We start from the raw sequence: 26,437 nt of genomic DNA, 5'->3' as shown, positions 1-26,437 counted from the left end.
TAGGGCGTTAGAGTTATCAACTCCTCACTTCAAAAGTGTCATGACTGGTAGTTAAGCAGTTAACGCTAAAATGATCCTCACAGCATGAGGCAGTTCTCATTGAAGATTATTAATTTAACTCCATTATGCAAGCCATCAGCCACTTTCGCCTACATTTTTGCTCTCTCGTACACGGGTAAAACCTTTTCTGGCGTTAAAATTGATTTACTTGAGCAATGGGGCACTTTTTCGGGGAGATGAAAAAAAATAAAAAACAAATAAAATTTACATTGGTCATACTCACCCCATGCCATATGGTCTTAACCGAGAATCCTGACATCCTCCTCTTGAAAATTGAAGTTATCAAAAAGTGATATTTTTAATAAATGTGAAAATTCTCGCCAAGTTCTATATTTTTTGAGTGAAAAGTAAACTCACGCCCTCTATTTTACTATACAATCGTAAACAAATTTATCGAAAGCCTGTCGTGGTTGTAAGTGTTGAAGAGATTATTTTGGTGGAAGCAAAATGCTTCATCTTTCATGCATTTAGGTAATTCGATTAACTGCATCCAACGATATCACCGATAACATTCATGAGCGTTGTCGTTAACTTTTCGTTGCCGCAACGAGACTTCGGAATGAAGTATTTGAAGCGTTGAGAAAAGCTGAATTTGTGTCGATTGCAATTGTAGCCCTACTTCATTTGTTGGAATACTTTTTTGAACCATTATTCATATTTCGGGAGCATGATTACTGCAACATGACCATGTTTTTAAGAAGTTTTAACTTGCAATCGATACCTTTCTCATTTTATGCTCTGTAATGAGTGAAGGTATGGTACCCAACCCAATATTCTAATTCCATCGGACATATTATGAGAGGAGATCTGATTTTAAATTGAGGATCTCAAACATCCTGCTTCGATAAAAAAGGATTACCGCAATGGAGAGGAGACGCTAGCGTGGAAAACATGCACCAAGCATCGGATTACACGAGCCCGATCTCCATTTCCATTCGGCGTAATCCCAGAGCGCATCATTCGGAAAGTCTGGAGATCGTCCATGGTCGCTTTTTTCGGTTGGATGACGGCGGTATAGCTTGACGGTGCGGAGGGAACGTGAGAGTGCTGGGAATTTGGTGGTGGCAGTCGATAAAACCGATCGCCGAGTCAAAAGTTGAAGTAGTATATCGGGATAGGCATTATAAAATGAAGAGGAAGCTCCAAGGCTTAGTCCAACCCTCGAATTTTATTGGGAAGGGATCTTTTTTTTATAGTTGAATTGATTGAGAAAGCCGAAATAAATGTGGTGGTTTTTTCCACGAATGAAGTGCTCTAGTCGAATCAAATTTGATCACCGTCGGGAATTTTCTCAAAATAAGTATTTTTCCCAATTTCCACATATCGCATCGAGAGTTGGCGATCTCAAAAGCAGCCTCTATCTGGGTGACTTTAAACCCTCCGTTGGTCGGGAGGCGTCTACCAGACGCGAGATAATTTTCTTTTCCTTGCCAACATCGTATTTCCTCAGTAAAGAAACTAATATTCCTCATATCTTGTTATTTTATGATTCTAAAATAGTCACCAATATTATTATATGTTTTTTTTACATTTATGGAATTTTTTGATATTTTATTGTCTTTGGAGCCTGATTAACGCCACGCGATGACTTCAGTTACAATACGTTACATGCTAAAACCTTCGTGATATTCATCGCAGAGTTTTTAAATACGTTTATAATGTAAACTAACGACTATTTAAAGAATTAAATTTGGGATATGCGTCTTACCGCTAATATTTTTTATTGTTACTAGTTTAACACCTGAATAAAACTATTTTTGCGAAGAATATACTACGGATCTCACATAATTTTAGTGAACTTTGGCGTATAATACATCGATTTCCTCTCTGCTGCATACATTTATGGCGGCTTATTACATTAATGTAGGTGCATAACATTAAGTGTTAACATACACGTAACAATTTTGTGGTTGCATCGAATAATAACTTTCCAATCTGATAGGAAATATTTTGGCTCCAATTAAACTAAACCCGCTATCAATATAAAATGTCTCCTAAATCAATAATTCCCTGCAGTCAGAATTATTTGTTAAGTTAGTAGAAATTCATTACTGTGAAAAAATGTTGTCTTTCCAAGTTAAACATGTTGATATAATTTCGATGAAAGAAAAACTGTAAAGAACGTCAAAATAAGTAGTATTCAGTCTTTTATTAATACAAATATTTTCATGATTTTTATGAATAAATTTGTCGTCTATTAATGAATTAAGTATTCATTGAATTATTTATTGTATTTGAAACAGTTTTTTCTACCTTAATGCATTTTGTTTAACCATTCGAAAATGATGTCTGTGAGACGCCGCTCGACCAACAGCGTTCCAAAATGTGACGCGACTGACGTTTAAGTATTTGTAGAGCCAAGGAGATGAAGTCACGGCAATTTCAGCAGTACAAGGATCAACACATAAATACTGTATAGTATATAAACTCAATGGATCAACGGTTCCCATTGAAGTTCACTTGCTGGGGGTGCCAGGCAGCGAGTTTGGGGCTTCAGCGCTCAGTAGTGACACTCGCCCGGCCGTCTAATAAACTAGGCCTCACTTTTCTCAGCAAGTTGAAACATCTATTTCTTGCTTAGTGCATTTTATTTAACCATTCCAAAATGGCGTCTGTGAGATGCCGCGCGACCAATAGCGTTGTGACGCGACTAACGGAGGGTTAATTAATGTGGAATTTTCTCTCCGTAAAAAATTAATCACTTGGTACATAAAATTTTAGTCGGTTTGTGTGGCGGCGGGGTAGAGTCCTCGCCTGCGAAACCAAAGATCGCGGGTTCGAGTCCCTCCCAGGAAGGTTGTCCCTAACCAGGGCATGGAGGTTTCTGATTGTCCTACGATGTTGATTATCAGATTCTCCTACAGTAAATGGGCTTTTTTGGCGAAGTTAAGATTAAAATTGGTGATTGAAAAGTAGCGACATATTAGCAGCCTATAGAAGAAATCGTTTACCGGTCATGCATCACACCCAAGCTGAGAGAACAAATTTCTTTTAGGTTATGATTCATATGTGAGGGATACGAAAAGTTCTACACATAAAAATGAACCGTTCTATTTTATTTCTATCACCTACAACGCTTTTAATTTCCCAATATGTATGTAACACTAGAAGCGTTATATTGTTAAGCGCTGCATGATCAGTATTTTTCAAACTTTTTTTCACTCTTTTGTAAGTTGTTTTTGCTGCTGTATGTATGAATTATCAGATTTAGGACGAAAAGTGCTTGATTTTTTTTACCCATGGCAGGGCATAAAATCGGCAATGATGACATTTTTCTTTTATCCCTTGCATTGACTTTCGATTTTGCTTAAATTATGGTATTATGATGAAAATGCGAGGATAAACGATGAGATATGTTTCCCTTCGTAAATAATTAAAGAAGCTTTTCAAGAGAGGAAGTGAGGCACTGAAAACAGTTAAATTTTAAGGCAAGAAGACATGTAATTTTTATATCAAAATGCGTAAATAAAATTTTCTGTGGGATAGTGAAGATAAATTATAAAAGACAAAAATGGAGCAATTCAACTGAGGAGAGGAGCCATTTAGTGAACAGCATTCAATCTAGCTTAATGACTTTGAACGTAGGTTTTCGCATATTTTTTCGAACGTAGGTTTAACAGTCGCGGCGAAATGCTGCTCACTCCTTTGATAAGTAGTGGGGTTATTGATAGTTCGGCCAAAGGCTAAGAACGACTGTTGCGGATCTAATATTCTCATTACTTTCTGTAAAGAGCGTTGGATTGGGATAGATCTCCCGATATAAATAGAGGCGAGATGAAGTAGAGTGATCCGTTTCTAGGAAACCAACGGAATGTAGCCACATATAACAATAGCCTGTTGCTTTCGAGATTTACAAAATATACGAATGCTAGGTTGAAATAATTCACGTCATGGCATCGAATCAACGTGATGAAATGTAAAAATAATATAATTTTTTAATGTCACTAAGCTAGTTGCTAACAGCTTCCGGGTGCAGCTGCGTGTTGCGCTTTGTCGTGCATGCTTTCGCGTCCGTTACAGGGCGCATCATCAGGCGACGAAAAGGCATTCATCGCCTGATGGTGCGCCCTGTAATGGACGCGAAAGCTTGCACGACAAAGCGCAACACGCAGCTGCACCCGGAAGCTGTTAGCAACTAGCTTAGTGACATTAAAAAATTATATTATTTTTACATTTCATCACGTTGATTCGATGCCATGACGTGAATTATTTCAACCTAGCATTCGTATATTTTGTAAATCTCGAAAGCAACAGGCTATTGTTATATGTGGCTACATTCCGTTGGTTTCCTAGAAACGGATCACTCTACTTTATCTCGCCTCTATTTATATCGGGAGATCTGTCCCAATCCAACGCTCTTTACAGAAAGTAATGAGAATATTAGATCCGCAACAGTCGTTCTTAGCCTTTGGCCGAACTATCAATAACCCCACTACTTATCAAAGGAGTGAGCAGCATTTCGCCGCGACGTTTTAAGTGATTCGCCGAGCGACAAATAATCAGATACGGTGACATCGGATGACGATTCCAATTGAAATCATTTTTGTAACAAAATGAAAGTGTTTTAATTTTACTGTAAACATCATTCACCCCAATATAATTTATTTCAGTCAATTTATTTCATTATAACTAATTGTTCTAATTTAAGGAAGAAAATGTATCAGTAAATGTGCTGTATTATTTCCGATTCTGGCAGCTCTCCGACTATGCTGATGGTCGCAGGTTCGATTCCGATCACTTTCAAGTGAATGGCTTCTAACTGCAATTTACTTATCTTCACTTAAAATTATACTGCATTAAGTTATCCGCACACAATCGGCAATCGCTATGACTACAATATTGATTTTAAAAAAATATTTTGAATAATATTAGCTCAAAAGTGTTAATATGAAGAGATAACAAAAAAATAATTCCAAAATTGGATTCAAGCGATAAAAATCAGTAAATAAGGAAACAGCCATTTTTTGGTAATTTGGGTAAATAACGACGTTAATAATTTGGAATACCTTTTTTTTACGATTTGGGACTACTGTGTGAAACAACATTGTGAAAGTGAATTTTATAGCGACTGTCCGGCAACTCTACCAAGCAGTTTTCCAGACGTAGTGGCACCTTTCCCTTTCTACTACACGTTCTGTCACTCTTCCTTCATGTGACAAACGCTTCGAGTGGAAAATGGAGTTGGAAGGAGACATTAAATTCTAGCCTGGAATAGCGAAATTACGTGAAGGGTCGAAATAACCCCTTTCCACAGCGAAAGCAAGACCATTGCAAATAAAAAGATTTAGTGGCCAAACGAGAATAAAACTTCGTGTGATTGAAATGCGTGTTATATAATTAAAATAAAAAACACGTCATTCCGTTGATTTGACAAATATTCGTGAAAAAAGTGAAAATGGATCATTACGGTCACTTTTACCCCTCGATGCACTTCTAATGTTCAGTGAAGTAACAACAGTTAGGTGCTTCCGTAGGCACGATTTTAATCGCACATTCCTTTAACCGTAAAACGCCTAGCGTGCAATTACGGGAACGGGGAAATAGCACCACTTGGTGCCTGGCGTGATGGTGATATAAAAGCGTTCCAATCAAATCCGTCAGTAAAGGGCCATGGGGATTTCCCCGGCTAAATGTCATTTAAAACTACTTCTCCTGGATATTTATCTCAATTACCCCCGAAAACAGCGCAACATGGCCTTTACATCGGAAGTTTAAACAATCAACAAAAGACGATCACACACACACACACACACCGATGTCCTGGAAGGGGAAACCTATCCAGGCGGGACTCGAACACGCGACCTTTGGTATCGTAGGCGAGTACTTATCCCCGCGGCCACCGAGGCCGACTATTATGGTCGATATGTATTTTTAATGAATCCATACTTTTACAGTTGGGACCATCATATCCATACATGGAGGATTTCTAGGCGTGGTCAAGTTAAAAAAATGGTGATGTCTCCATGTTTCTGGGTTTCGCCGCGTGGATTATATTTGCGACGATAGTTTCTCCGGTATTCCAACCGGCGCCTTCAGGTCGATGACCTTATCAGGGTTGAATTCAGGACCTGAAGACGCCGGTTGGAATACCGGAGAAACTGTCGTCGCTAATAAAATCCACGCGGTGAAACCCAGAAGCATGGAGATATCATCTAGAAAACGCCGCGGAAAACTACGCATTAAAAAAAGGGTTACGAATTCCGAGCGTCAAAAACCCGTTACTCTTTTATGCGAAGCCGAGTGATAAGATGAATAATGATGAGTTCACCGAGGAAAGGTGGAAATAAATTATATTACATTCTAATTTCTTTTTTATTATTGCCTATCAAGTAGTAATCGAGGCCCAATACTTCAAAATAATCTATCTCGAATTTTTACGGGGACTGCATGGGGCCAGTCAGTGACCTACGCGGAAGTGTTGGTGATTAATCACCCCCTGCCAAACACCCCAGAGGTGGATCGTAGGGTCTTATGTAGATGTAGAAGTGAGAACTTAATTCCGCAGTGTAAATACGAGCTATTGTGAGTTCCAGCATCCGCTTCGTAAATAAGTAACCCGAATGTTAGGAAAATAACAACTTTGCTTTCTTACAAACGCACTTATATTAATTATCGTCAGCTAGTTTCGAACACTGTCTCATTTTCAAGACTTTTGGTACAGGAGACTTTCTTACTTGGTTTTATATTATGCTTGGCATTATATTATGCAAAATATTTAAGGAAGCAATAGAGATCCGCCTCCATCCCAAAAATTTGAATCGGGACACCATCTTCCATCTTAGCAATTCATAAAAACCTGTAATCAGCTGTATAAAAAACATAAGGGAAGAACAAGAAGAATTTCAGAAGACCTACAGCCAATCGGACGACACCTGAGCCGTATTGTTGTCCTCGGTAAACGGTCGTATCGGTTCAGTGAGTAATTGGATTCACAAGAGTAACACGGCCATGAAGATGGGAGACAAGTCGTCTCTTGAAACGTCGGCTTGTACGAAAGAATTAACCAGACTGACAAGAGCCCGATAAGAATTCATCCTGTACCACTAGTCTTGAGAATGATGAGGTATATCAAAACTAGTTGATGACAATATAAGTATCTAATATAGTATATCTTGGAGTTTAGGTCATTTATAAAATAAGTTTCAGCCAACGTTTCGATTTATTTTTTAAATCATCTTCAGGGCTATGTAAGAAAAAGTGTGAACAATATAAAATACAGAGAATAAAAATATACACAATATTTACACATAAAAAAGGTACAATCGGGTTTTTTATACGATATAATAAAATATATATATACATATATATATATATATATATATATATATAAATTCACAGGTAAGGAAAGAAAGGGATAGGAACATGGAATAGTAGCGCAACTGGTAGAGCACCTGGCCGGCAACCAGGAGGTTCTGGGTTCGAGTCCCAGTCAGGCCGCATTTTTACCCTCTGATTTCTGGCTTTTTTCCACCTACCACAGCACCGTTGTCCTTGTCCTTTTTCTATTCCATGTTCCTATCCCTTTCTTTCCTTACCTGTGAATTTATTTGTATGTTTACGCTTAAGGCGTCGTGTGAATGAATGAAGTAGTATATATATATATATATATATATATATAACTTGAACTATTTATATATATATATATATATATATATATATATATATATATATATATATATATATATATATAAATAGTTCAAGTTAATAACGATAAACACAGAGATACAAAAAAGAAACACTCACATTGAAAAAATAAACTCGTCGAAGCTATCGAAGCACTTCAGGCTTCTTCGTCAGCTGAAGAATGAATGGTGAGGAAAGGAGAGGGTTGGAAAAGGGAAAAGAGGGGTAAGGGGAGAGGTGTATGGGGAGGGGGAGTTAGGAATAGGGGTTAGGATGCAACGTTCAGACCCGGAGAGCTATTGGCTTGAAAGTGCCAAATGCACGCCAATTCGAGGGTGTGGAGGTTGAGGGCGGAGTCGGTGGGAGGGAGGGAGGCAATAATGGATACTTTGTAGCAATGATTGAAAATGGAATCATGTGAAAGACAATGTGTAGGAACTGGTAGAGAGGAGGGGGGGGAAGATGGACAACAGGAGGCGCGATGATTGTTAATTCTGAGATTGAGAGGGGTAGTGCATAGGCCAATATAGAAAGCAGGGCAGAAATTACAATGAAGAAGGTAGATGATGTTGGTGGAAGTACAAGTAGTGGAGGGGAAAATCGGTAGGCATTTAAGCTTGGGGAGAAAAGAGGCAGGGGGTGGAGAGAATATCTTGCAGGTTTTACACCTGGGACGATTGCAAGGTGAGGGTGTGGAGATAGTGACTGACTGTGACTTTTGGAGAGGGCGGGTGGCTTTAAATATGGTGTTTAAATTCGGTGGTCTCTTAAATGTTATCCGAGGAGTGGACGGGAAAATCTGAGAGGTGGACTTGTGTTTGGAAAGGATGGGGTACAGGTCCTTCAATAAGTTTTGTAGCAAATGAGCACCAGGGAAGTAGGTTGTGAGCAGAGAAGGAGAGCAATGTTTGTCTGCGCGGGGTTTATTGTGAATAGCCGGTTTTTTTCTTATTTTGTTCAACAAGAGTTTTTCGGGGTAGCCGCGGTGAAGAAGAGAGGTGTGGAGTTTGGAGAGGAATTTTTGAAGGTCTTCGGGGTTATTACAGATTCTGTGTCCCCGGACAGAGAGGGAATAAGGGATGGAACGTTTGGTGTGTGGTGGATGGCAACTGCTGTAGTGAAGGTATTGTTGTTTGTTGGTAGCTTTGATGTGAACCGATGTTTTGAATTTGTTATTATCTGAAAGGTGTATGTCCACATCTAGGAAGGTGATATTGGTTTTGGAGATGGAAGAGGTGAAAGAGACTGAGGCAGAAGCGTTAAGTGAAGAAACAAAGGTATTGAGAGAGTCGATGTCATGAGGCCAGAGAATGAAAATGTCATCTATGTATCTGAGCCAAAGAAGAGGTTTTAGAGGGTAATCAGTGAGGAAATTTTCTTCAAACAGGAGAAGAAAATTTCCTCACTGATTACCCTCTAAAACCTCTTCTTTGGCTCAGATACATAGATGACATTTTCATTCTCTGGCCTCATGACATCGACTCTCTCAATACCTTTGTTTCTTCACTTAACGCTTCTGCCTCAGTCTCTTTCACCTCTTCCATCTCCAAAACCAATATCACCTTCCTAGATGTGGACATACACCTTTCAGATAATAACAAATTCAAAACATCGGTTCACATCAAAGCTACCAACAAACAACAATACCTTCACTACAGCAGTTGCCATCCACCACACACCAAACGTTCCATCCCTTATTCCCTCTCTGTCCGGGGACACAGAATCTGTAATAACCCCGAAGACCTTCAAAAATTCCTCTCCAAACTCCACACCTCTCTTCTTCACCGCGGCTACCCCGAAAAACTCTTGTTGAACAAAATAAGAAAAAAACCGGCTATTCACAATAAACCCCGCGCAGACAAACATTGCTCTCCTTCTCTGCTCACAACCTACTTCCCTGGTGCTCATTTGCTACAAAACTTATTGAAGGACCTGTACCCCATCCTTTCCAAACACAAGTCCACCTCTCAGATTTTCCCGTCCACTCCTCGGATAACATTTAAGAGACCACCGAATTTAAACACCATATTTAAAGCCACCCGCCCTCTCCAAAAGTCACAGTCAGTCACTATCTCCACACCCTCACCTTGCAATCGTCCCAGGTGTAAAACCTGCAAGATATTCTCTCCACCCCCTGCCTCTTTTCTCCCCAAGCTTAAATGCCTACCGATTTTCCCCTCCACTACTTGTACTTCCACCAACATCATCTACCTTCTTCATTGTAATTTCTGCCCTGCTTTCTATATTGGCCTATGCACTACCCCTCTCAATCTCAGAATTAACAATCATCGCGCCTCCTGTTGTCCATCTTCCCCCCACTCCTCTCTACCAGTTCCTACACATTGTCTTTCACATGATTCCATTTTCAATCATTGCTACAAAGTATCCATTATTGCCTCCCTCCCTCCCACCGACTCCGCCCTCAACCTCCACACCCTCGAATTGGCGTGCATTTGGCACTTTCAAGCCAATAGCTCTCCGGGTCTGAACGTTGCATCCTAACCCCTATTCCTAACTCCCCCTCCCCATACACCTCTCCCCTTACCCCTCTTTTCCCTTTTCCAACCCTCTCCTTTCCTCACCATTCATTCTTCAGCTGACGAAGAAGCCTGAAGTGCTTCGATAGCTTCGACGAGTTTATTTTTTCAATGTGAGTGTTTCTTTTTTGTGTCTCTGTGTTTTTCGTTATTAACTTGAACTATTTATATTACGTGCCACGTGCATATCATATTTTCCAAAACATTGTGTATATATATATATATATATATATATACACAATATAAAAATATAACTGAAGACTTTCGTAGCTACAACTACGAAAGTCTTCAGTTATATTTTTCTTGTGAGTGTTTCTATTTTTCGTGTGAGTGTTTTGTGTCTACGTTTAGTGTCTGTGATTTGAACCTCATATTATGTACTACGTTGCATCCCATTTCTACAAAACATTGAATATATATATAAACACATATATATAAGAACAGAATGGAACATACAAAAAATTTTGACATCAAAATTAATGGTAACCTAGATTTTATATTGTTCACACTTTTTCTTCCATAGCCCTGAAGATGATTTAAAAAATAAATCGAAACGTTGGCTGAAACTTACTTTATAAATGACCTAAACTCCAAGAAATACTATATTATATATTAAACAAGGTCAAGAAAAGGAAAGAAAAAAAATAATATAAGTATCTTTGTAGAAAAGCAAAGTTCTTATTTTCCTAACCTCATAATGAATTTCTACAAATTTAATGCCTCAACTATTCAGTTCATTAAGTAACTCGAGTTTGAAGATCAATACCTCGAAGGCACAGCGTAAACTTTTGAACAAATTACATCTTATTAAATCTTTAATTTTTGCGTTCACTTATGGTATAATAACTATTTTTATACCGATAAATATTTCATCATGCGCTTAAAAACGAAATTCTGCGCATTTCTCTTATTTCCTTACGGATTCATCGCGTCTTTGGTTGTGCAGCAACAACATGGATCGAGATATCAAAAATTCATTTAAAAAATCCACTAAAACTCCGTTTATGACTGAACAATGAAAAGGTTGCCAACATCAAATAGCTTGAACGCCATTTATCAATGCAAAAATGAAATATATTTAAATTGTGTTCCCAGTTTGTTTTAAAAATTGATCGAGCGGTCTTTGAGGCCTCTTCAAACTCGGTTGACAGAATTTTTCAACGTATAGCAGGGTTGGATAGGTACGCATATCAGCAAGTTCCCAACGACCTTTAAGAGAAAATAATCTCTTTCTCAGTCTCCGTGCTAGGACCAACTCCTTGTCCCTAGATTGAGGTCTTTGGAGAGAACGTGAGCTCCATACAAATCAAGTACTAATCTGACTAGGGTTCATCAAAATGGTGTCCTGGGGTAGAGGGACTGAAGCAATCTCTATGATGAAATGAGGCCCTCAGTTTGGTCGGTGGCTGCTATTGCCCCGCATAGCGTGCCACTTGTCGAGAGATTCGTCGGAGAGGAACGCTGCTCTGCGTGATAGTCATATTGGCCTCTTTATGACGGTAGGTCCGATAAGAGAAGTATTTGTTAATGTCAATAAACCTGCAAAATATCCTTTTTTAACCGTGCATTGTTAAATTAAAGGCCATAAAAATAAACAACTGGTGCTGCAATTCAAGGAAATTACTTTTGAAAATACCCATTCCACAAGTGCTTCTATGGCAATACTTGCCAAAGCACATGAGATATGTTGAGTACTGATAGAATTCACGTATTATTTTGAACAAAAACGTAAGAAATTTTCGTTATATTATAATACACACGGTAAAAATAAAATGTAGGCCCATCAAAGTACTAGTAATTGAGTTATTAGCTAATTAATCGTCTAGTTTAAGTCAATTTTAAATTTTTGAACGAAAAAGGTGTCCTAATGATGTCAATTAGTCGTTATTTCATTTCATACCCGTATTAATTAATTATAAATAAAATAATACCATGATCCGCGTTTTATGTACTCCAATTTTGCTGTTTGACCTCAATCGAATTCATCTATGATGACAACACTTATTTTTAACGACACCTGCAAAAAGTTTTTGTTTCGGATCGTACTGTCTTGGGGTCATTATTCGCCCCCTTTCCTTTAACTTCGCTCCTGCTGGAGAACCGCTCCTTGAATAACGAACGCACGGCTGGATTCCTCGTGGTAATGGTGTCAAGTGAACGGGCAGCAAATGAGGCGACATCTTTCGTCAAAAGGAAGAACCAAGCCGCTGTCGTCTCCTGGCTCTTTTGAGACCCTTTCTCTGCAATTTCCATTCCGAAGAGAATTTTTGAACATTCACGCTCTATTGCCTCATCCGCTTCATTGGCTACACAAAGTCCTACCACCCCTGCGGAGCTGATTATATAATGTATTGTCTCACTCGAGGGTTATCTCCTTTATATCCATTTTAGACCTGAGTGGGAGAGAATTCCAGAGATTATGCTTCTTTTAACTTTCTCCTTCCTAAGAAATATTTCCAGAAGAGAGAAACATCAATACTCCGATTCTAAAAATGACTACGCAATGGAATGCGACCACTAGCAGCTCTTAAAGGCATTCATGCTCAGACTTATAATTTATTTTAATTATTTAATTATTCACAAACAGCCGATTTACACATTTATATTTCAATGTTAAGCTTAAAATCTGCAGCGTTAACAAATGTATATTACGAAAAAAGTATTTTAAAAATTGAGATTTTGGTTCAAAAGGCTTTCCGAAACTGAATGCTCAGAAGGGCTTAGATAGATCCAGGAAAGGGTAGGCAGACGAAATCGTGTTGCAAAAGATGGGACTTTTGATAAAATAGTGACCTCCGGATGAGAGAAAAATAGAATTTAGGTCGTTATAATTACTACAATCTTTGCGGGAGCGATTCCTAAGGGAAAGGCATGAGAGTTATATCAGACGATCGGTGTCCACCATCAAAGTCAGCGTAAATTAATGAAAGGTCATAAATATTTCTACGGTGGCTAGTGGCGTCAATGAAACGGCAGATTTTAGTTCAGAGCGAGATCCTGAAAACTATGCACTAATAAACATTCAAGGTATTTAAAGCTCGCGAGATACCTAAATTCAAGACATTATGCTTCAATAATTTTGTCCGGTCTGGGAAATACCAAATTTTACAGCTCATACTGTGTAAGGTTTGATGTTGCAATGCAAGGCAACTGGGAACTTTTCCATTAAATTAAGGGGTGTGGAGCGCGGTGTTGGACAGATGAAATGAAGAAATTTACTCGACGCTCAAGTATTTCCAAGTCATTTTTTTCCATTATGTTGACGAAAGAGAGGAAGAGTATGAACACTAAGGCATGAAACTGTAATTCGATTCGAGTTTTAATGTGTTTGGTGTAGGAACCGAAAATAATTTTGCAAAATAATCAAAATTGAATTTGAATATCTGAATTTTTATACAGGCTATTAAAGAGATACTTGTCTCAGCTTGGAAAAATATAAATCAACATCTAGAATATATTTTTAATTCGGACAAAATGCTGGTATGAATATTTTTAACTATACCAAAAAGAGTCTATAAAATAAAAACGTATAGGCATGTAACCAAAAAGGGTGAATTTTAAGTTATTAGCAAATAAATGCTGTAATTGAAGTCAAACTACGTTAGTTACTCAAGAAGAGAACAGATAGCTGAAAGAGCAGGAAAAAATATCAATTGAAAAGATAGGATTGAATGATCCACATTCTCTGAACCATATTTTTTTAACCTTAAAGTAAATATCCTACAAGGAATGAGAGGTTTATTGACCTTATCATTTGCGAAATTTTTTTTGTTTAATAATATTGGGTTACGAATTGTGCACGACTGGAAAATACCAGATTTTATAGCTCAGACTGTGTATGCTTATAATATTGTCACTCGAGGCAACTATGAACTGTTTCCGTTTAAAAATTTAAGATTCTGTAAATAAGGCGGATTAAGTTTTTCAAATGCGTTTCACATCGAATGATAACCTCATTACTGTGAAATTTGTTCCCAATATTCAAAAAATCTTAACTTTCACTTTCAACAAATGCTATGGCTGCGCAGACAAACAAAAATATCTAAGTACCAAGGCAAGTTATGTACAGAAAAGTGTTCATTACTACTAAAACATAAAAATCAGTGCACAATAATAACAAAATAGAAATCACTGTCACAAAAAATTATAAATATTTAAATTGCTTATCAAATCAATCCCTAGCTAACAGTTACATTATTCTCAATATCTTAAAATAATTCCAAAGTCGGGCACTCCATTCGCCCTAGCCAACAATAAGCCCGTAACGAGACAGCCAATAGAAGCGGAACATTGGAGCCAACATCCCCGTTTCCTCTTCCTTCGCAGCAGCGATGACTTTTCCTCGTCAGTGGACTGCGAGACGAGATTTCCGTACCGACGACTCCCTTCACAATCCACGACGGTCTTCCTTTAACCCTCATATGGATTTACAAAATTAGTTACGTCGTTGGATTTACGGCGCCGCTGCGGCGCCGCGTCATTTTTTGCTATTATCTTTCAAAGTTAGCCTGAATTCACATATTTTCTGTTTGATAATGGTAAATACATCTATTATCTGTATTCCTTACCGTATTTTGCTAGATTTAAACCCTTATTGTTTAAGTTATAACAAAAAATCTTGAACGCTGCATTCTTTTCCATTTCTTGCCGTAATGCTCTTCATTTCAGTTCCCTTTGTTTGTTATTTTCGAGTGAAAGTTTTAATCTCGTGTGTAATTGTTGTTTGAAATATTTTTCTGATATGCAGAGCTCTACAAACTCCGCTTTTTAATGTTTATATTGTTTAGAATTTATATATCTAAATGCTAAAAATGATGACCGAATAAAATTCGTTAATGCCCATATGACATAATTTTGCTTCACTGTGTCCACCCATATGTTATATCTTTGCAGTGTATACAGAAGGATAAGTTATTAAACGTTAATAATGGAACAGCTGTAGGTCAAGTGAGAAGAGACGAGTGTTACTTTCGTGATTTTTACAAGATTCTGGCGATCAAGACAAATCTTACGAATATTCTAGGAGTTTATGTCCTGCAATTAAAAAAATCAAGTCTTATGGGTTTTGAAATATAAATAATATGGGATAATAAGCGGCAAGTCAAAGAACCCAACGCTGCTTTGGAGTTGGAGCTAGAAGAGTCGGTACTCTTTTCTTACCACGGAGCCCTATTCCACCACTGGGGACGTTTAGCCCAAGGGAAAGGTTTCCTTACATATGGACGGGTAAATGTTTAGCGTGGGAGTGCATCAGATTAGGCTTTACTCCTGGATTGGTGGGAAATCCAAAGAAAAATTCTTAGAAGTATGTGTTATTGGTGGTAGGGGAGAAGGAGCAGCTGCCTTTTTTCTTTCGTCCAGCTCTGCGTGAGAAACTGATGAAAGAATGCTCTGGGGTGACAAAAATACCCTCACTTTGGAAGGACTTCCCTCACATTTTCTTTAGGTTTCCTTTCTTAGCGTTTCACTGACCCAAACATTGAGACTGTCCATACCTTCCCACTAAGCTCCCTTATTTGTCATTAACCACCTTCTTCCCCCCTACCACAAAACTTGATTGAACTTCTCTCCACCCTAATGACCCACCAAGCTGGACCTTCTTGGAATGAAGGGAGGGCCACCGTGGGGCGTTTTGACAAGGCTTTTGTTCCCTGTCCTTCATGCAGCGTTGGAAGAATGATGAAAAAACAGCCTTTTGTATCTAAATGCCTCCTTGCACTCCCAACCTTTTTCGCGATAAGGATTTTCTACTCCTACCTGTCCTAACGATCTGGGTATTCCCCGATCCTTGGCAGTCGACACACGACCACCCCTTCACCTCAAAACAACCTCCTGGCATTCCTTCTCCTTTCTTCTCCTCACCCCTTTACGTTAGTAACACCACCAATGCATAAAACATCTGTGCTTTTCAGTACACAAAGAAACGAGAAATATGTTCACAAATTTTCACCTCACGGTAAATTGTCTTTTCACCAATTCATAATGAAACGATTTTTACCATGTAAAGTAAACTCATCATCAGGAAAGAGAAATAATTTTCTATCGCACAATTAGTTGGGCAGTTATCTTGATTTCACCCCAAATGGTAAATTGTCACGTCATCAGTAACTATATAAACGCCAGAAATTTTGTATAGACTATCGTAGCCGCAAAGGGATTTTTTTCGAATGAAAGGTACAAGACATATAACAATAACTGTGCGATGTTTTCTTCACGGTAGTCGGTGAAACTTCTGAATCTTATCGCAAGTTACAGTTACTCATTCAGCGAGAAATATTCACACAACGGTGAGGAAGCATTATTCTACGAATTCGGATAATGCATTGTGTTAAATTTTTCTTCGAATTGCTGCTTGGAGTAATTCTAAACAGAGTCACCCTAGGATTTACCCAAAGGTGACTATCACCACGGCAGATACGTGGACGCGGAGCGGAGAAGGTGCCCAAGCAAAACTAAGTCGGAAGCCACGGAAAAAACAAGGAAAACCTGGCTAGCCATGAGTTTCTATGAATAATTCTTGCGAAAAGATGAAGTTTTGTCAATGAAAATTATAACGAAGCAAGCATAATGATTCTTAGATAAAAGAGAAAGCACAGTTGGTATTGTAATATTTTCCTTTTGTTAAACAATTTCACTTGGTTTATAAGTTAAAAAATTAAATAATAGGATTATTTATAAATTATACCATTTCATATGAAGCATAATTGCTTTGACATTAGCGTTGAGAGTGCAGACCCTGACGTAGCGATGAGGAAATTCTCGGCCCAAGCAACACTAAGTCGGAGGCCCATGAAAAAATAAATTTGACTAACCATGAGTTTTTATGAATAATTCTTGTAAAAAGATGAAATTTTGTCAATGAATATCATAACGAGGCAAATATTTTGATTCTTAGCTAAAATAGAAGGCAAAATTGGTATGGTATATTTTCCTTTTGTTTAACAATTTCATTTTGTTTATAATTTTTAGAAATATAAATAATATGATTATAAATATATTATAGCATTTCATACGAAACATAAATGCTTTGACATTAACATTGAGAGTGCAGTCAACGACGTAGCGACGAGGAAATACCGAGCGCCGCAGCGGCGCCGAAAATCCAACGACGTAACTTTTTCCATTAGAGGCCAATAAAATGTAAACTATCAATAATACGCCAACAAAATTTTATATGTAGACGAAGAAAGCAGAAAAAATAGACTACTGAAAATTTCAAAATGATTCATTGGAATGGAAAAAATTTACACCACTTATAAAACCACGAGCGCCGCTAAGGCGCAGCAAATCCATATGAGGGTTAAAGAGGGATCGGGCGATATTCGAATGACTTCCATTCTTAGTGTAGCTTCCGAGACGTACAGGCCTGAACATCCGAATTTCGATAGTCATCTATCTGACAATAGTATGCCTGTTTAGGAGTATGCCCTTACAGGAATACTACGAGGTTTTTCCCAATTATTGTTATTTGGGCTGCTTATATTATATTTTATTATTACCGCGAAAAAATCTGCATAAAAATATTATTGCTACAAGGAAAACGGTACCGATGGCTCTTTTAAGTGTTTCATACCATATTGTTCAAGGTATTAGCAAGTCGTTCAAAGAAACTGGTCAATCAAAATGTATTTTATTCAGCAGTTTCCTGGTTAGATGGTTAGATATTTGGGAGAGAATGTAGGATCGCGGTGTGTAATTGGAGGGGAATGTTTGTTTAATACAGGACCCGTGATGGTAGTGGGTACGCGCGGAACGAGATAAGACGGAAAAATGAATATTTTGTCGTTTGTTTTGTAAACCATTTCAATTGCTAAAGATCTAGTACAAGATTCTGGGTCACTAGGAGTCACCATGAAGGGAGATGTGACAGTGACTGTGCGAGCGATGAGTTGTTCGTGGAAAGCGGGACGACTGCACCTGAGTGTGCCAGCGTTAATTGAAAGGTTTCTATGAGAAACCGTTCAAGATTTTCTATCCTACTTAAAATTTTGAGTCGTTGTAAACTAAAACTTGAAAAATTTTGCCTAAGAAATATTTTCAGAAACATTCTCAATATTTCTATGAGATTTTGAATGTTTTCTTGAAATAAAGTCGTTTTCTAGGCGTTGACTGGCTGTGAATAGGGTAGAACAGGAAAATCTCCAGTGGACTGAAGTTACTTAAAGCCAAAAGTGCGGTTCTGTTTCTTCATAAAATATTTATTTAATCAATATTTCGGAAACGGTATAAATTAAAATAAATACATTTCAATAAATAAAAAATATGAATTTGGAGTTTATGACAGAAGTTGGCAGTAATTTAAACTATTGAAGGTTACAGATTAAAAAGGAGGGTACACTAAAAATTTATGAATGATATTCGAACTCAAGTTTGCCGTGATTACGGTAACTCATGAAATATACAAGTAAGCATGTCATGTTACTTTGCATCTGATAGAGTTAATTTGGAGTCGAGCATTTCCTGTGACGCAAACGCTGATGTCAGAGGATCATTGCAAATCCAGCTTTCATCCTGATGAGTTTGGAAGAGAAAAGCCGGAAGGTATCCATAAACTTCCGCAGTGCTTTCAATCAAAAGAGAGGGACAGCCACGAATTTGCATTATAATAACTCCACTCCTTCTCCCTTTCCTCACGCTTTATCGCACCAATTTGACAAACGAAAACTTTATAACGACCCTTTCGGAATTAACGCTCCGAGCTGCGGTTAATGGTCTTCCGCTAACGAATCCCACCCAACGCCCGGCGCCCTTCTCTTGTCTTCCGCCTCGCTCGCCAACTCCGAGCGTCTTTAGTACCCCAAATGGCCACCAGGACCGCAGCACGCTCGCTTGGAAACCGAATCAGTGGAAGTAAAGTTGGAAAACTAAGCCGAGGGAAAGGGTAACTGCCATGAGAGTCAGCTCGTCTGAGGCGACGCACATAAACACACATTCTATGGCCAGCTCACTATTGTCCGACCGTTCTGATTGTCAAGGGATTACGAGACCATTGCTTGAAGGAGAGTGGACATTAGCTAACTATCGCCTTTTCGTTAGTTGTAATCGAGAACACCTTCATCATCTTATGTGCTAAGAGTGTTAAGAGAAGATACATCAGATTACGATTATTCCTTGGGTGCTGCAGTCGTAAAAATTAATTATAGAGATAGACATTTATACCAGGCTAACAGGCCACCTGGCGTTGCTCGGGAATGATATTACCCAGAGAATTGGAAAACTTGGAACTTGGATTTCATGGCCATGTAGGATTTTTATGTCTTCTCTTTGAGCGTGTCAACAGGTGTTAAGATGGGGATTACTTTAACGATTTCTTTTTTCCACGGCCTTCTTTCCGCCCAATCACCCAAAATGCAACAAGTACAAGGCACCGAAAGCTATGATTTCGGCCCGTTTCCCCATGAGAGTCAAATGGGACCATGAAACGAAAATGGTTCACATTTCTATGCCAATAATGGAAGCCTATTCGACGAGTGAACCCTGTGAAGTAGTGTTGAGAGTGCCATACAGAGGACTTTGATTACTGCAAAATAGATGGAATAAAACACCCACTCGTTAAAAAAATCAACTCTTAAAAAATGCATCGATGTGCCAGCTTTCATGATGATCGATGAAATAGTGACGCGACGAGGTGTATTGTTCACAGTTATACAGCATCCGCTTTATAAACATGCATAGATAGCCTCCTCTCTCTTTTAAGTGCGGCAGCAATCAAACGAACTATTTCGGTTACCCAGGAAACTGTCACTTTCAGAATCACTTTGGCATCAGATTTTCATCACGAATTTTCAATTAAAAAGGTATTACAAATGAATCCCTGCACGCTTTACCATTGTTTTCCCAACCTACGAAAGGGAATAATATAATAATTATCTTATCATAAATCAATCGCATTCGCTCATGAGTTGATACTTGTTCACGTTTAATTTAACGTTCACAGTGATTTCATCACGCTCAATGGCCTCTTTATTTATCAAAATATGTTTTCATATAAATAAAATAAATATGACATTTACTGCGCTGGGAAAATTTAAAGCTGGCAAAAGTTTTAATTTCTCCGAAATAAAAAAACAGGCAATTTAACTTCCAAATAAATTATTTAAAATTTTTTAACACGCATAAAATATTTATCTAAAACAAACTTATTAATTCTCCTACTGACATATTTGCTGATAGATAGTTATACAAAATGTATAGCCAAATATTAAATTTTTATACGTTTAATAACTAATATATTAAAGAAACTTCAAATTCATGGTAAATTTTACAAAAAATATCGTCTGATGCTTTGAAACCATTGAGGAATTTAGGAACCGCTTCAGCGATTAGTTCTTTGGAAAAATTACATAGAACGGTAATTTAGAGTTTCTTTGATCAAAAAAATGGAAAAATAAAATCCTTCTCTTAAGAAAATTAAAACTCGTGTTATAGTATTCCAACGAAATCAATAGTTTCACCATTATAGCCATACCTGCCCGCCAATCAGGAGACCGGGTTCGAATTCCGGCTAAGCCAAATGATTTTTTTCGGGTGAATTTCATCTTTGGTGTATATAAATTTGCATCCGTGCGCGTGACTACGTATAAAGTTACTTGTTTCATGCGGTGCTTTGGATTTCCAGTATTATTTTTTCATGTCTGAAAGTACATTCCACTGAACCATCTAGATGGACAACAATATCTTATGTATTAAAATAAAAATTCCTCCTTTTGGCAGATGAAAATTAATGAAAATGATTCGTTATTCAACTATGGATAAATATTTTTAGTTATTTAGCGAGGATCAGTCGGAGCCAATCAGCCAAAAGGTTGACCTTAGGGTTTCAGTGTCCTTCTTTATAGGGATTATCTTGGCATGGTAAGCTCTTCTGCTATCGCATTATGGACTCTTAAACATCGGCAAACAGTCCATGAAATCATTCGAGTGTTTTCTCGAGGTTTTATGGGACTCGAGTGAAATCCGCCTGGGAGGGCCAGTGTTGATACGCCACCTGTCTTCTCATTCGAGAATAAACGATCTCCCTGACCGCTAATGAATGGATCGCCGAAATTGGAGACCAATTAGAACGGCCGCGCCCCATTTAGAGCCGCACCGCTTTGATTGCATTAGGCGCTTTGTTTAATCGGACATCTGCCGTTGATATTCCGGAAATGGAATCCATCTCTTGGTTACAGAAACAACCGCGAAGGAGGAGGGTGCTAGATGAAGATAGCATGACGAGAAAACACAGCAAAAGAAGCGGGAACCGTGGTGTTATGTCTTAGTTTGAATCAACAATTATAAAATAACGACTAAGAGCAACCGTTGAAATTGTGGTCCCATATTGAGTTTATCATAATGTAATATTTTTATATAGTTTATTTATTAGTTATATTATATACTTTAGTATAATATTTTCAAATCGTCCACACTCAACTTTTAATCGGAAGAGTATCCATTATATGATCATTAATCATTCCCTTCTATTCGTTTTTGTGTGGCAAATACCGAATAGATAAATTTTAGGATAACTATTAGCCGAAAGAACTGAGGGTTTTAACTGAATGATTTGTATATTTTCTCAGAAACCGTCTTCCTAATATGCCGTTAAAAATATGGCTGTTGAGCAATGCTATTCCATTAACCGTCTGACTTATATTACCTAAAAGTAGGTAGCAAAGTCACTTTCAACATAGTTAAAATTTTAGAATCTTAATGTAATCAATAATTTTTTCCGAAAATTGAATTTTTATTTCAGCTAGCTAATTTTTTACCGATATCTCTATCAGCACCACTTAATTAGTTTTTGTTAACTCTCCCAGCTATGTGAAATATACAAAAAACATACATGTAGAGAGAAGGAAGAAGCAAAAAAGCTATTCCACTTAAGCAGCAAGACCGCAGGTAGCTATTCAACTGTGTGCGGAATAACTCGAAGACGAGAAGACCTCAGTCGTTCTGTATCGAGAGGAATTAAAAAAAAAACACAATCAATAAAGTATACTATAGTACCTACTTATGGACACAAAAACCAAACAACATGGAATGTATACAAACTCGTCGAAATACTCAATCAAATAAAACCAACATTCATGCGCCAATTTTTTACTTCATCCATAGATTTCGTATCTCGTTATTATAGAGGTAGTTTATTTAAGATAACGAGAAGTAATACATTTTTTAATATTTGGCCATAAGTAGTAAAATATATACATGTATTCGAATTTTTTTTTCATTACGTAGCAAATGAATCCGATGATACCACTCCTTTAAGTTAGACTACCGGAATTTATGGAAGATAATTGAGAGAAATTTTCATGGCGATGGAATGCAGGACCTGAAAGATCGGGGGAAGGACTTTCGATTAGCCCAATTCAAGAAAGAATGATTTTGTACCATAAATATAAGGAGGGACTTGGAGAGCAAATAGTAGTACCTACTTAGAAGTGAGGGTCTAACGTATATCGTAAGTATTCTCCTAGGTTTTTTTACGAAATTTCCCGTACACATACAAGTAAGAAAACGTTTCTTGCAGCTGAAGAACGAAATACCTTGGGCGCAATTCCTCCTAATAGTAGAGTTGGCACCCCGGGCGGATATACAAGGCCCAAATGTCGGGTGGAGGGTGGGAATGACTGCAAAGTGAACTCTTGTCTAAACAGAGCAACCCGATATCGGGGAAAACCCCATTATGACGAAGGGAGTGCAAAGGAGGCAAATTAGCGCTGTAATGCGATGAAGGATTTCCGATAGAGCAACAGGGAAAGTAGGAGAACGAGTATTGACAGATCAGCAGTCGACTTCGCAAGCCGGAAAGGGAGAAGCAAAGTGAGAGGTAAGGAAAATATCCAACTTCTTCGCTTGATAGGGGCTGTAGACCAAAAAGGATTACTGAATGTAGTGCGAAGGAGTAAAAACAACATTTTGAGCAGTGTACGAATTTTCATAGGTAAGTATTTGAATTTCGACCTATGTTTCATTAAGATTATGAGGCACGGACTAAAATGTGGTCCTGAGTCAAAGACGTAATGACCCTTTTAGCATCAAATATTTTGAAAAAATCTCCAATACTTCCAGCTAAAATCTAGAAAATATCTTGAGATAAATAGCAGTTTAAATCTGCATAACTTGTAGACTTCAGGATTTCCGTTTATCTTATTTTTACAAGGTATGTCCTAGATATCATACGGAATATTTATTACTCACTATACAGAATCCTCTTTTACTGTAGTTGTACTACATACATGACATGCATTTTCGGAGGTTGTTTTTCCGAAGCTGTGGTAGTTCCTAATGCATACTATGCAATCCATAATAATGTAAATGCATACTTATTTGCAATTTATGAGACTTCTCTTGGTTAACACACAAAATAGGTACTGGTTGTATTTCGCGCTTGTTGGCTTTATATTTATTCTGGAGCTTAACCCCTCAAGCGTGTGCGACACAGCATATGCGTCCTCGCTATTCCGTCCCTATACGGTGCTTTAATCGAAGGCATTTAAACCACCCAGGGTGCTTTAATTTAGAGGCACTTCAGATTTTGTGCAGACATGAAGTAAAATATTTTTTTGAATCTTATCACTATGCAAAAAAAAATATTATATAAACAATTGTTTAAATTTTATAATTATGAATACGTACTTACAATTCTCAGACCCATTAACTTTTTCCTGCTCCTCTTATCCGATGGCTAATAGTTGACCTGTGTGTGATACTGCTCAAAACAGGGTTCTAAGCAGAGTGAGGGTGTTCCTGGGCAGTTTTTGCATCTATATCTTGTCTCTTTTCTCTTTCCGTTTTTTGTGCACACAACACACTTTCATCTTCCAACCTTAAATGTCTCAGTTTTCGGGTTTTGTTGAACAAAATGCTGCCCGGTCAATCGCGTACATTCCGTTTCGATATCAGTGGGCCGTCCTTTGCGCTGTTCTAAATTTTGTCCGTGATACTTAGCAATTATTTTGTTCACTAAGCTCATTCTGAATGCTAGGTGATCTTTGTTATTACCAGCCTTACGGTATAAAATGTACGCGTTTAACACAGCCGTATTAACTAAGTGATTGAATAATTTCTTGTACCACACTTTTGTCCTTTTTCTTTCCAGCAGGAACGATTCTAAAAGTTGATCTTTTAAATCTACACCGCCCATATATTTACTATATTCTGTTACACACATAGGTTTGTTTACACATTCTAGCCCGCCCTTTCGACTTACGGGTTGCATTTGGTCTGAATGCTTTGTAGTCAGCAATGCAACATCGCGTTTATCCTTCCACTTAAAGCAACCAATTCCCCACACTTTGCACTAACAACTTCTCCTTTCTTTAGTTTCTTTTTGAGGTTTACTGGCATACCTTTACGCGTGATTTTCACGGTTCCAACAGCATCTGTTGTCCTCTGAACTAACCTATGGAAAAGATCGGGACTACTGTAAAAATTGTCCATATAAACACATCTACCAGAGTCTAATAGTTTCTCACACAAACTTAGAACAACTGTAGTTGAAAAAAGATCTGTGTCCTTTGTGATTTCACAACCCAATTTTGTCCCTGAGCCACAGTAAATAATAAAATTCCATAAATACCCTGCGGAGTCACAAAGTTCAAACAATTTTATCCCAAACCGGGAAGCTTTCATGGGAATATACTGTTTCCACGACAGTCTACCTTTCCACAACAACAAATACTCATCTACACTGATTTCCTTACCGGGTATATACACTTTTTGGAACTTATTTTTCAAATATTCAGTAATTGGTAAATTTTTATACAGTTTTGGATCTTTTTTTACAAATTCCTCATCGGTATTATCTACAAAATGGAGAAATTTGGTGAGCAATAAAAATCTTTGCTCACTTATTACATTGGGAAAAAATGGAGTCTCTAATAAATGCTTTCTGCTAAAATACATTCTGAGGCTTGGTTTCTGAATTATTCCCATCAACATCAGTAAACCTAAATACACCCTTATTTCCCCCAGAGTTGTGGGGACCCACTTTTGGAAGCGTGATTTTTTTTGCTTCGTAATTTTCTCTTTCTCACGAGCAAGAAACTGTGCTGCGTAGCGGTTTGCCTCAGTCACTATAATTGAAATTATTTCATCATCAAAAAATAACTCAAAATATGCCAAGGGATCATCTATACACGAAACAGGCAATATTTGTTTTCCCACTAATTCACACGCAAAAGGTTGAGGAGGGTCAGCACTGTCGATCTCTTGCCAATTATTTTCTTGAAGATTCACAGAAAAATGAGAAGGTCCATCGCTCTCTTCGGAACTGGAATCCAGAGAGTATCCAATTGAAATTTCCAAAGTAGTATCTGAGCATCCTGCGCTCTCTTCTTACAAAGCGTCAAGCACTTGCTCATCGCACAACTCACGCGAGCTAGAAGCCATGGTCAACTAAAGAGGGGCACAGATATGGAGTGGATTCAAGGCCGAAAAAAAATAAAAAAATCACCAAAGCAAGCGTAGGGATGAAAACACCCCAACCCTAAGCCTCAAACGTCGTAAATAAGATACCAAGATGCGGGGATGCTGGCCGGTCTTCGAGGCTCCGTGAGGCGTTGAGTGACAATGCCTGGACGGACCATGCCTTCACTATCATTGCCTCGATGAAAGAGAAAGGAAACGATGAGGCAGAGAAGCAGATGATAATGAACCAGAGACGAAAGCATTCAGCATCCCGACACGTCACCCACAATCGCTAAGAAAGCACATAACCAGAGCTTGAGTGGAAGGATATCTTTCATTAGCATTCACCAGACGCTGACCCTAGAGGAAGCGTTTCTTTCCTGACATCAGCTAGAAAAAAATATTCTAAAAAATACGAGAACGCAAACACAGACCACACAGGGGCACAGAACGATAGCAGGCAGATGTGTCTCACATATATACTCACTAAAAGTACATATATGGAAGCTTAAGAGATAGGAATACCTAATGAAACATTCAGACGCATAGGGTGCGTCGCACACGCTTGAGGCATGGCAATCGGACGACACAAACGCTGTGTCGCACACGCTGAGAGAACGTCCACGGGCATTTAAAGTCACGCTTGAGGGGTTAATACCTTGATCACTCTTTCGACAAGATGATCTTTAATTCCTTTATGGACACCAAATTTGGTTCTGATAATGGCTGATTGCGTTGCCCAAGAATTTCAAAAAATCGGTCAAAAATTCCCATAAATAAAACATAATTGAGGTTGTAATTTTGAGTGTGTAATATGGTGGTAC

The 26,437-nt window shown here is 38.1% G+C and overlaps 1 protein-coding gene across 2 annotated transcripts in view; it reads right to left on the bottom strand.

Annotated features, from left to right (window-relative positions):
- LOC124164141 (calcitonin gene-related peptide type 1 receptor-like) overlaps window positions 1–26,437 on the bottom strand; it is a 365,480-nt gene that overhangs the window by 60,916 nt on the left and 278,127 nt on the right. The gene's annotated exons all lie outside the window — the stretch shown is intronic.

Source organism: Ischnura elegans, chromosome 8 (genome assembly GCF_921293095.1).
Source record: "Ischnura elegans chromosome 8, ioIscEleg1.1, whole genome shotgun sequence".
NCBI lineage: Eukaryota > Metazoa > Arthropoda > Insecta > Odonata > Coenagrionidae > Ischnura > Ischnura elegans.
This window is presented reverse-complemented; position numbering and strand designations above follow the sequence as displayed.